General features: G+C 31.4%; 1 non-coding gene and 2 pseudogenes across 1 annotated transcript; 1 reads left to right on the forward strand and 2 right to left on the reverse strand.

Annotated features, from left to right (window-relative positions):
* Positions 1 to 1,658: 1,658 nt before the first annotated feature.
* LOC112463411 lies at positions 1,659 to 1,778 on the reverse strand (annotated as a pseudogene).
* A 710-nt stretch (positions 1,779 to 2,488) lies between these two features.
* LOC112463412 lies at positions 2,489 to 2,610 on the forward strand (annotated as a pseudogene).
* A 1,991-nt stretch (positions 2,611 to 4,601) lies between these two features.
* Positions 4,602 to 4,674, reverse strand: Trnak-cuu. Its single transcript has one exon. It is a non-coding gene; the product is annotated as a tRNA-Lys (tRNA).
* Between the last annotated feature and the right edge of the window lie 5,853 nt (positions 4,675 to 10,527).

Below are 10,527 nucleotides of genomic sequence, written 5' to 3' on the forward strand. Positions count from 1 at the left end.
TTCTGTCAAGCGTTAACCTTAAAAATGACTGATAAACAATACAGATGGAAAGGAAAGTTTGTGAGTAAAAAAAATACAAGTGTGTATAAAAATCAGAACTGAAAATAACAGGACTTTTAATAACGTGCACAATTTATCAAAAACTTTTTATGTTATCAAACACATCGCAACTTCTATTCAAATGCCCCGCCGTACAACCTGCTCTACTATACTCGTTTGCGCTGTTGTCATTATTTGCTTTCGTTCATTTCTAACAGACGAAAAATCAAGCAATTTATGCTTTAATAATTAATTTTTCTACGAAATGTGCGATAACCTACCTTGCATATTTTTCTTTCCTTATCATTTGCATTTTTTCTTGCATTATTTCATTCTGAAGGTGAGCAATATGTCATTTTCCATAAGAACCTATGCTAAAAAGTACAATTTTTGGAGTCAATTTTTGTCAAAACGTGACCATGAAAAATTCCTAAAAAATTCACATAATTCTATTTTGCATTCCAGAACAATATATTAAAATTTCATGAAACTGGCTGCATTTTTTTGTAGCACTTCCTTAAAATTATTTAGTATTTCTTATTTTCTTACACCTGAGGATTAATTAATAAAAAATGTTTAATAATTCCGAAACTATGAATACAAAGCTGCTTTTCTCAATGCCACTTACCATATGCATAATCGCGGAGATATGATATCTGAGTTTTCACTTCTTTTTAATGCCACTTATATTTCTAGGATACTTCTTTACAAACAGAAGGAAAAGGTTTTCCGCCCAAATTGTCTCTGATCGTTTGCTCATGGTTCGCTCAACTTTGAACAATAAGATTCTTAGAAGAATCACCCATCGTTTTGCTTATGTATAAATATATGTATATATATGAGATACAAAGTGTCACCCAAGCGAGGAAGAAAAATGAGACAACGGGTCCCAATTATGCTTTCCTAGGATATTTTTTTCTAATATGTAGGAAGAACGGAAAGGTTGTCTAGCCAATTTTCCTGATTGCCTGACAATACGCAGTTCGGTCACTGAACTATGAACAATAGGACTCTTAAATATGAGATACAGAGTGTCTCCAGACGATAAAAAGAAATAACTTAAACAGCGGATCCTGATTGTACATTTCTAGGATTTTTTCCTAAGGAAGAAGGAAAGAAGGAAAAAGTTTTTCTCTCGGCCAATGCTTTCGGCCTGATTGCTTGTCACTTCGGTTACTGAACCTTGAATAATAAAATTTCTCGAAATCACTTACTATTTTGCATGTATATGTATATGAACCAAATGTCCTTCGGCGCGCAGATCGTTAGAGTTTTTCATTGTAGTCGTACTATGTTACGTGCGTTTTCCAATAAGCGACACAAGTCGATGCGATTGTCCAATTGACCAACCAAATTCCGACTAACTTAATTGGTATTTTAAATAATTTCGACATCCCACGACTGCAGATCAATGTTTTTAAAATATTTTAACAACATTCAAAAAAAATTATATTATGAAATAATAATAAAAAATATATATATATATAATATTATTAGAGCGTTCAAAAAATATACATAAAATTAATATTTCTAAAATTATTTTAATTGCAGACTTTTCTTCTTTAATATATGTTGGCACCCGATACCCAGACTAGACTTGATACGGCAAAAAAAAATTAGGATAACATCACACGGTGTTCCCAAGCGGTCACCCATCCAAGTACTAACCGTGCTCAACGTTGCTTGACTTCAGTGATCGGACGAGAACTGGTACTTTAAAACGTGATTTGGAAGTTATCCGGCAATGTGAGTTATTTGGAGACGATTTAACCGGTTTTTATTCGATAACTTTCAACGTGATTGGTGAAATGTTATCTTTATATCCTACGGAATAACATCAAATGCAATGTTAAGGATTATGCAAAATATCCCAGTAAGCAAGGAACATTAAAGTAACATTTAGAAATTTGATTTAAATGTGTATTAGGTATTTGAACGTTTTAATAATATTATACATATATTTTTCAAATATTATTTTGTAATATAATTTTTTTTTAATGATGTTAAAATATTTTAAAAACATTACAGGACATATTTTTTAAACGTTACTCTAACATTTATTTGAAGTTAATACAACCGTTTAAAATTGCTAATAATTTGGACTCAGAAATAATGTTTGTAATATATTAATTTTCTGTTGTTAGTGTTGTTACAGTGTTAGTTTTTACATCACAAAATAATTATATTACAAAATAATATTTAAAAATATATATATACATATACATATATATAATATTATTAAAGCGTTCAAAAAATACACGTAAAATCAATATTTCTAAACGTTACTTTAATCTTCCTAGCTTACTGGGCGTATTTTGTATAAATACAGTCATCCTTAATATTGCATTTGATGTTATTCCGTAAGATGTAAAGATAACGTTTCACCAATCACGTTGAAAGTTTTCGAATTAAAACTGGTTAAATCGTCTCCAAGTAACTCACATTACCAGATAACATTCAAATCACGTTTCAAAGTACCAGTTCTCGTCCGATCACACTGAAGTTAAGCAACGTTGAGCGCGGTTAGTACTTGGATGGGTGACCGCTTGGGAACACCGCGTGATGTTATCCACATTTTTTTTGCCTCATGAAATTTAGTCTGAGTATCGGGTGCCAATACAATAAAAAAGGAGAAGTTGCAGCGTTTGTTTCGTATTGTTCTAATGTTCGAATCTCACTGTTTATAAATAAAACAGTGATAATTATAATAGATCTGTTTTCTATTGCTGAACTGGCTGTACTAGTTCAGAGTTAATCTTTTTTACTCCACACTGGAAGGAAAAAGATTAACTTTGAACTAGTACAGCCAGTTCAGCAATAGAAAACAAATCTATTATAATTATCACTGTTTTATTTAATTGAATTTAATATCGCAACTTAATTTAAGTAAGAAGAACAAGAACAGTATAAAATGTCATCCCTATAGGGGAGAAAATGAGACAATTGAAAAATGGCCCAATTGATCGGTGAGAGATTTTTCTGAAAAATGTATACCATACATTAAGACAAGATAAGATTTTTGGTCCTTATCCTGATATAATCTGATCAATTAAATAAATAAGAAATTGTTACGTCATGAACTGAGATATTTAACGAGCAGTGACACAGAGAAAAATTTCTAACGTTTAGAAAAAAGCCATGAAGATATTAATGTAAATATATAAAAAAACATTTATCGTAAACAGACTTCTTTGCTATTTCTATATAAGTTAACATATCATTGAAAGGGTCCGATTAGGATAGCTTGTGAAGTTTATTATAAATGTAAAAGGATATTTATGTTGCCTCTACAACAATAAGCGTTAAGATCGAAGTGTGACGAGAGATTAGATGAGTGCTTCTTTTGTTTCTATAGAATTCAAAGAAAATAGATTTAAAAGAAATCTGATGGGCGATTTCCCGGAAAGTTTCTATAGGACAAAGTCCGAAGGGATGACAATCATTTGAACTTCATCCTTAAACTCGAGTTCATTGCACTGCGGACATTCACAGACATTTACACATACACTCTTTTATACACACATGTTTTTGAAGGTAATAATGCACTGAATAGTTGAAAAAATAAAGAAATAAGAGATAACTTAAAAAGGAAAAAAAATAAAGATAAGAACAAAGCTATTTTAACTTAAATTTAACAAGCAGTTCAAACTAATTTTCAATCAAAGCTCATTTTGAAATTTTATTCTTTACAAAAATTGAATTATTTGGAGCTCGTTTATTATAAATTGTTTTGCAAATACATGATTATTGCGTAAAATGATGAAAGTAGCGAATATTAATATCTATCAAGTTGTTAGATAATTCAGATAAGTTATTTAATTTAATCTACATATGTGCATAATAATGAACATTGAACGTACATAATGTAATAAACTCAGAACATCTATCAGAATTTGTTGACGTTTATAATATTCTTAATAAATATCAATGCTATTTTTTAATTAACATTAACTGCTCTCTACGAAATAATTGATCGCAGTTGCATAAATGTTAATAAAAATTAGTATTGTAATTATGGGGTTAGAAATAGGTAAAATAAAGAGATATGATAATATAATGCAATGAATTTGGTTATTTCGAAGTTGTCACTCTCAGGTAGCAAAGATACGTGTTATTTTTTAAATTAAAATATTTATATAATATTTGCATGTACACGAAATGTAATATCTAGTCTCTAATCTAATTTAAAATACACATATATAATTTAAAATTAGTCTTTATTCTAGTAATATTTCTATTTACAAAGTTCCGATATCAAGAATTAAAAGTTACAAGAAAAAATAGCCTTCTATGCATGAGTGTATTTAGATTTCCTCTGTATAAAAAGCAACTCTAAATTAATTGAAGAATATGTAAATCGGTGTAAAAAATGTTTTGTTTGTTATTATAAAGATGTAAAATACATAACCGCATAAAGATAAAATAATAAAACTGAACTATATGTAATAGAAAATTTTGAAATGATCCTTTACTTGCAAATAAAATAATATCACGTACCTTACAAACACAGATATTTTTAATTTGTATACAAATGTAATAAAAATCAAAACAAAAATTAAATTCGCCCAACGTGGGGCTCGAACCCACGACCCTGAGATTAAGAGTCTCATGCTCTACCGACTGAGCTAGCCGGGCTTGTGATATCGTGCTAAAAAATCGCTCAATTCAATCTACTTTGTTATTTCGTAACATATAATCTTTTATATTATCTTCTTTTATCTATTGAAAATTCAAGAAAATCTATAAGTAATTATACGATATTAAATAACAACAATAATAAAAGGTATTAATTAATTAATTAATCGAGCGGAGCTGTGACGAAGTATATCGATGTTTAAAGTAATTTCTCTATCTCAAGCAAATATTGTTATAACTGTCATTGAAGACTGATTTATGCAAGAAGCATATTTATGCAGATTTATGAATTTATTCATTAATACCAAAAAATTGTGTTAACAATAATATGCATCCCGTATGTCTATCATTAAATTATATTTGTAATATAAACTTTATATATTATATTATAAATATACGCATATATTTTCTTTTATTATATTTAATATATAAATTGCAATCTGCTATACGTAAATGTAATACACGTAATAAATTTCACAAGTTTTCAGCCCAAAGATATAAAAAAAATGATAAAGTAAAACGATTTTTATCTTTTAACAAATCGTTTATTTTAATTGTTTATCTTAACGCATTTTTTAAATAAATTAATTTTTTTATATTACTAAAAAAATATTCTACTCTTTTTTTTAGACCTCTACTTTTGGGCCTTATTATCTACATCACGTTGAATATTCGAATGGATACGATAGATAAATATAGGCTAGAGAAATAAGATTATTATGATGCAGTTTTTGATGGGACGTAAACGCGTTATGTCTAGTTATGCAAATTAGTGCATTTTTAACGAATCACAATTTGTAGAGCATGCGAAGCTCAAAAGTGCACGAGAATGAGCTGCTTTATGAAGATTTTCGAGTATATGGGATGTTTCCCCATGTGCTTGTCGTGTTTCTTCGACAAATCGTCATTCCACATGAGCGGGGACCTAGCTTAATTAAGGGGCGTCACTGCGTTTGCACTTATTTATGCATTATAACGAGCCCGAAGATTTTTCGTCGATGATGTTATAATCCTTGCCGCGAACAAGGGCGTGACCAAACTACAGCGGCAAAAGAATAAGTCGCATTTGCAATGGCGTGGCATCTAATTCACTCAAATGCAATATAAATGCAACGGTGCAAAGTTGAGTTCTACTTGTTAAAATATCCCAATTCAATATATTATCCATTACTTACGATGTGTTTAGAATTGTTGTTTAATAAAATGTAATTTACGGTAATTAGTTTAGAATTTGAGAATATTTGAGATTAATACATGATTAGATAATATTTTATATAAACTTAAATACAAAAAATTTCCGATACAATTAAATTACAGCTTTAATCTCAAATTCTCAGCATTATACATTTGCGGGAGATATTAATCATAGATAAAGGTAAACGCAAACGAGTAACACAAGTAATTTTCGTGGGATTATTTTCGTGTCACCCTGGATGCACGCCTCGCAGGTGCATAAACATTTACGAAGTAATCAGATTTTATGGGAGTGTGTTAATTAAATCTCGTCCAGTTTCGCGCGCTTGTTTTACCCGGTCGGACATATGCGTTCTCGGGAGATAATTCAGCATCATCCGCGAAAGCTTCTGCGCCAATGGAGTGCCGGGATTTTATAGTTTAATAATAGAGCGGCGCGCGGGTAGAGTGTTTGCTTATCGCATCCCTGATTTCCAACCGAAGACACGACGCCGTCGTCCGTCGTGCGCGGCGGTTTATAGGGTATAGGACGAGCGGCCGAGGGAAATAAGATGAAAAGAAGAGAGCAAGAGCGCGAAATAAGATGCAACAAGAAGCCGTCATCGGAGGCGAGCGGCGGCGATGGGGTGGATGTCCCATCCCTCCCGGACGTGAATAAATCGAAGGATAATTTGAGCCGGCGGGCATCTCATCGCGTATTTTGTACGTTCTCTGGACACATCGTGCTTCATAGTTAGATCTGATAGCTTAGAGCTAGGAAGGCTCACGATATTACTGATATAAGCCAAACACGCAGATAAATGAAAAACATTAAAAAGGTTTTCCTTGCGTAATGAAATATTCCTACATTATTGTCGCGATTAACGCGTGAATATTTCTTTTTTTTCGAAGTGCATGTTAATTATTTGCATTGATATCGGTAATTGATACAGCATGACATCGTAAACAACGAAAGATGAAGCGCGTAAATGTAGAATTATGCAACAGACGCGAGATTTTAGGTTGTTTTTGCGATTATGGATTTTTGCATCTCATCATTTTTCGATGATAAAAAGCGAAAACGTCCGAGGTTACCTACGTAGCTTTATAATTAGATAAAGATACGTGGTCGTACTTGTACTCGTATGCACTTGATGATATTCAACGTAATGCGTTAGGCTTAATAAATTTCTTTTAGAGTATCTATAATTAGGGCTTTTTTCATAATAAAGATAAACGTAGTAACGACTGGCAATCAACGATAAATTCTATTAATATTATACGCATCCATATTAACGCATATGATATTAATACATTAATATTATTTAATATTATTTACAGACATAACATTAATATTATTTACAGATTATCTTTGAACAGTTATTAAGTGTCAATTAATATACAATATATAATGAGATTTTTTTAAATTCTTTAATTAATTGTAAGATTCATTGGTCAGGTTCACTTATTATTGTTGATTAACATTGCCTGAAACACGATTCTTCTTAATATTTTCTTAATGGTTGAATTGGTGAAGACGTCCGTCAAATTTTTATAAGACATTTTTAATTTAAAAAAGTCGTTATTGTGGCGCAATTTTGTGATTTTTTTTTTTCAAAGTGATCGAGGTACGGGTCATCTGCCACACCAAAATATACCTGGATTTTTTGTTTCAGATCAGTCAAACGAGCGCAATCGTGGGTACCGATGAAATTGCTGCCTCTTGCGGTCCAGCGCGCCAAGCGAGTACGACTCAACAAAATGTCTTATAAAAATTTGTATAAGCATAAAAAATACCAATAAATATGTACGCAAAAAGATTTTTCAATCGGTTTTACTGTTTTGGCACAAAAAATTCAGGAAAATTAATTTTAAAAAATCCCATTAAAACGGACCTCCCTCTTTAACATTAAAATTTAAATCGATTTAAGTATGTGGATTTACTATTCCAATAAAGAGTGTTTTAAGACCGACAAATAATCGGCGCGCAGTTTACTAAATTAGAAAAAGTATACAAAATTAACATTATTTAAATATTATTATTACCAAGGCTACCAAAATCCAGTCCGACCAAAAATGGTATCTTCTTATCTAATTAATTGTAAGATATTTTTATGTTAAATCGTCAAGTTATTATCATGATATTTTCGGTATATCATATTCTTCTTTCTCTCATATAATAGCTTGTTCGTATAAATTTAACTAGTTCTATAAGTTTATGTGATTTCTTTCAAAACGTAAGAAATAAGCAATTATTAGAAACACAGGTACCCCACATAACATCTCCACGGATAATAAAACAGATTTTGATTTAAAGAGGTGCATGCCGTCACCTTACATAAAGGGTTTAAGCAAAAACATTAGTCACACGCTGAGAAAGTGCCATATTACGTCTCTGTTCACAATTCCTAAAAAATTGGCCTAATTAAACGCGGTAAAGATAAAATCAATGATCTGAAACAAACGGAAATCGTATATAAGATCAAATGTAAAGATTGTAATGCTACATATATAGGGCAGACAAAAAGACATCTTTGCACACGTCTGAAAGAACACCAGAAGGATATCAGAAAACTAGTTGGCAAACACTCACTGTAGTTAGTGATCATCGAATATTCCGTGGACATGACTTTGATTGAGGGAATCCAGAGATAATGCATAAAGAGAAACTGATTAGAAAAAGGAAATTAGCCGAGATGTTTTTTATTAAAAAATCGGACAAAACACCATTAATATGCAAAAAAACACGGAGAGTCTCAATGCTCTCTATGAACATATCATAAAAGAAACGTAATATCCCCTTCTCATCTACTTCCCTCTCTTTACTTCAGCTAAATTTCGAAGCCACTGTTTATTGTTCCGTCCTTTCTTGTCAGTCGCAATTTCACCATCGCACGACAGAGACTCATCCCTCTGATATAATACGGACAACGGAAATGTAGTTCAAACTTTTTTTTACTTCTTGAAATTAACACTCCAATATGTAAGTTTTTTTATTTATATAATGTTTCTTGACTTATTCTGTTTGTCGCGTTCTACAATATCTGATGTTTAGTTTTTAGATTCAGCGTATTTTGTCAACTATGTCTAACTAATTAATATTTGTGAGTTATATATACACGCTTGAAAAGGACCAAATTTTTCGGTCGAAACGTACTTTAATTTGACATCCACGTCTATGCTCGATTGTTGGCCTTTATTCTTACAGTTTATTTTGACACACGAGCGTTTACTTTATTTTATCCATATTCTTGTTTGTTTTAAAATATGAAAAAAAAAAAAAAAAAAAAACTATAAACGAATGTCGAGCAAATAAATATATTTTGATTAAATTAGATCAGATTATATCTTGAAATTGTTGTTTTACTAGACTTTTTATTAATAAGCATCTTACTTTTTGCTATCCGAATTTCATGAAATAATTTCATAATTTTAGTGAAATGATATGAATTGATATTAGAGAGTTTTTGCAATACCGTCTTTCACACACACACACACACACACAGATACGGTTACGGTATCTGAAAGACAATATTGCAAAAACTCCCTATTAATTATTATTCGATTTATATCGTCCCAAACGATCAAATATACCAAACATTGTTCCAAATAAGTATAATTGAAAATTCTGGTTAAGCGAGGAAGACGGTGGGCGATTGGAGAAAAATAAAAAGAGATTCCCTTCGTTCGAAAGTTTGCTGAGGGCCCCCCTGCGTAAGTGGTTAAAAGAGCCTTCGTAGACGTAGGTATCACGTAGGTACACTTGTGTGTACATAGATACAAGCGCATACAAGGTGGATGGGCGTAATTCAATGTGCTCCAGGCGGGATTTTTATTTCTATTCGCTCGTAATAAACGATTATCGTAATAACAGTGATTACGCGGTCGGTTCACCTGCGCGACTTTGAAGTCGGAACACACGGGGCATGCATGCCGGAGTAAGAAGATTAACCCCTTAACTGATTATCCTCGCCCGATTTTTTGATAAGGAACTATCGGCCCCGTTTCCTCCGCGCGAGGTAAACATGCCAACACAATTTTAGACGATCCGCTTTACGGCCATCGCGTTCATATGTCTTTGGGTCTTCCAAGGCCTGTAAAAAAATGCTTATCTAAAGAAAATTAATTTATATCTTTTATTTAAAATTTAAGTTTAAAATCTATTTTTATGTCTATAAAAAAATTATTTCTGAATATAAATTAGTTATCTTAATAGAAATTTTATTAATTAAGGTGTGCAAGAAGAAGCGTGGAATCTTATGCATAAATGCTCGATTTAAATCATAGCATATATTTGGCCGATAGTTTTTTTAAGTTTTTAATTTTGAATTAAATTCAATTTCTCACGATTTACAATCTTTTATTTGGTTGATTTTCCATCTCCATTTTGCTATCAGAATTGATGTGTTGCTTCTTGCTTCTTATTATTAGGGTAAACATGGCGTTGATGACCTTGAATTTGACATATATTGTCAAGGACATCCTCCCGAGTAACATGCAAGTAATTTTAGTTGGGGGTCGCTTTTTATTAAAAATATTAACAAATAAAGTTTGAAAAATATAGCAGCTATTTTGAGTATTGGAAGGCATAAATGACTAATATATATGTCGAAATAGTTCACGCATACACTTTCCACGCGAAATATTCTTTCGGCGTATAGATTAGTGACGCGCTTTAAA

Source organism: Temnothorax curvispinosus, unplaced genomic scaffold (assembly GCF_003070985.1).
Source record: "Temnothorax curvispinosus isolate PA1 unplaced genomic scaffold, ASM307098v1 QBEX01013179.1, whole genome shotgun sequence".
Classification (NCBI taxonomy): domain Eukaryota; kingdom Metazoa; phylum Arthropoda; class Insecta; order Hymenoptera; family Formicidae; genus Temnothorax; species Temnothorax curvispinosus.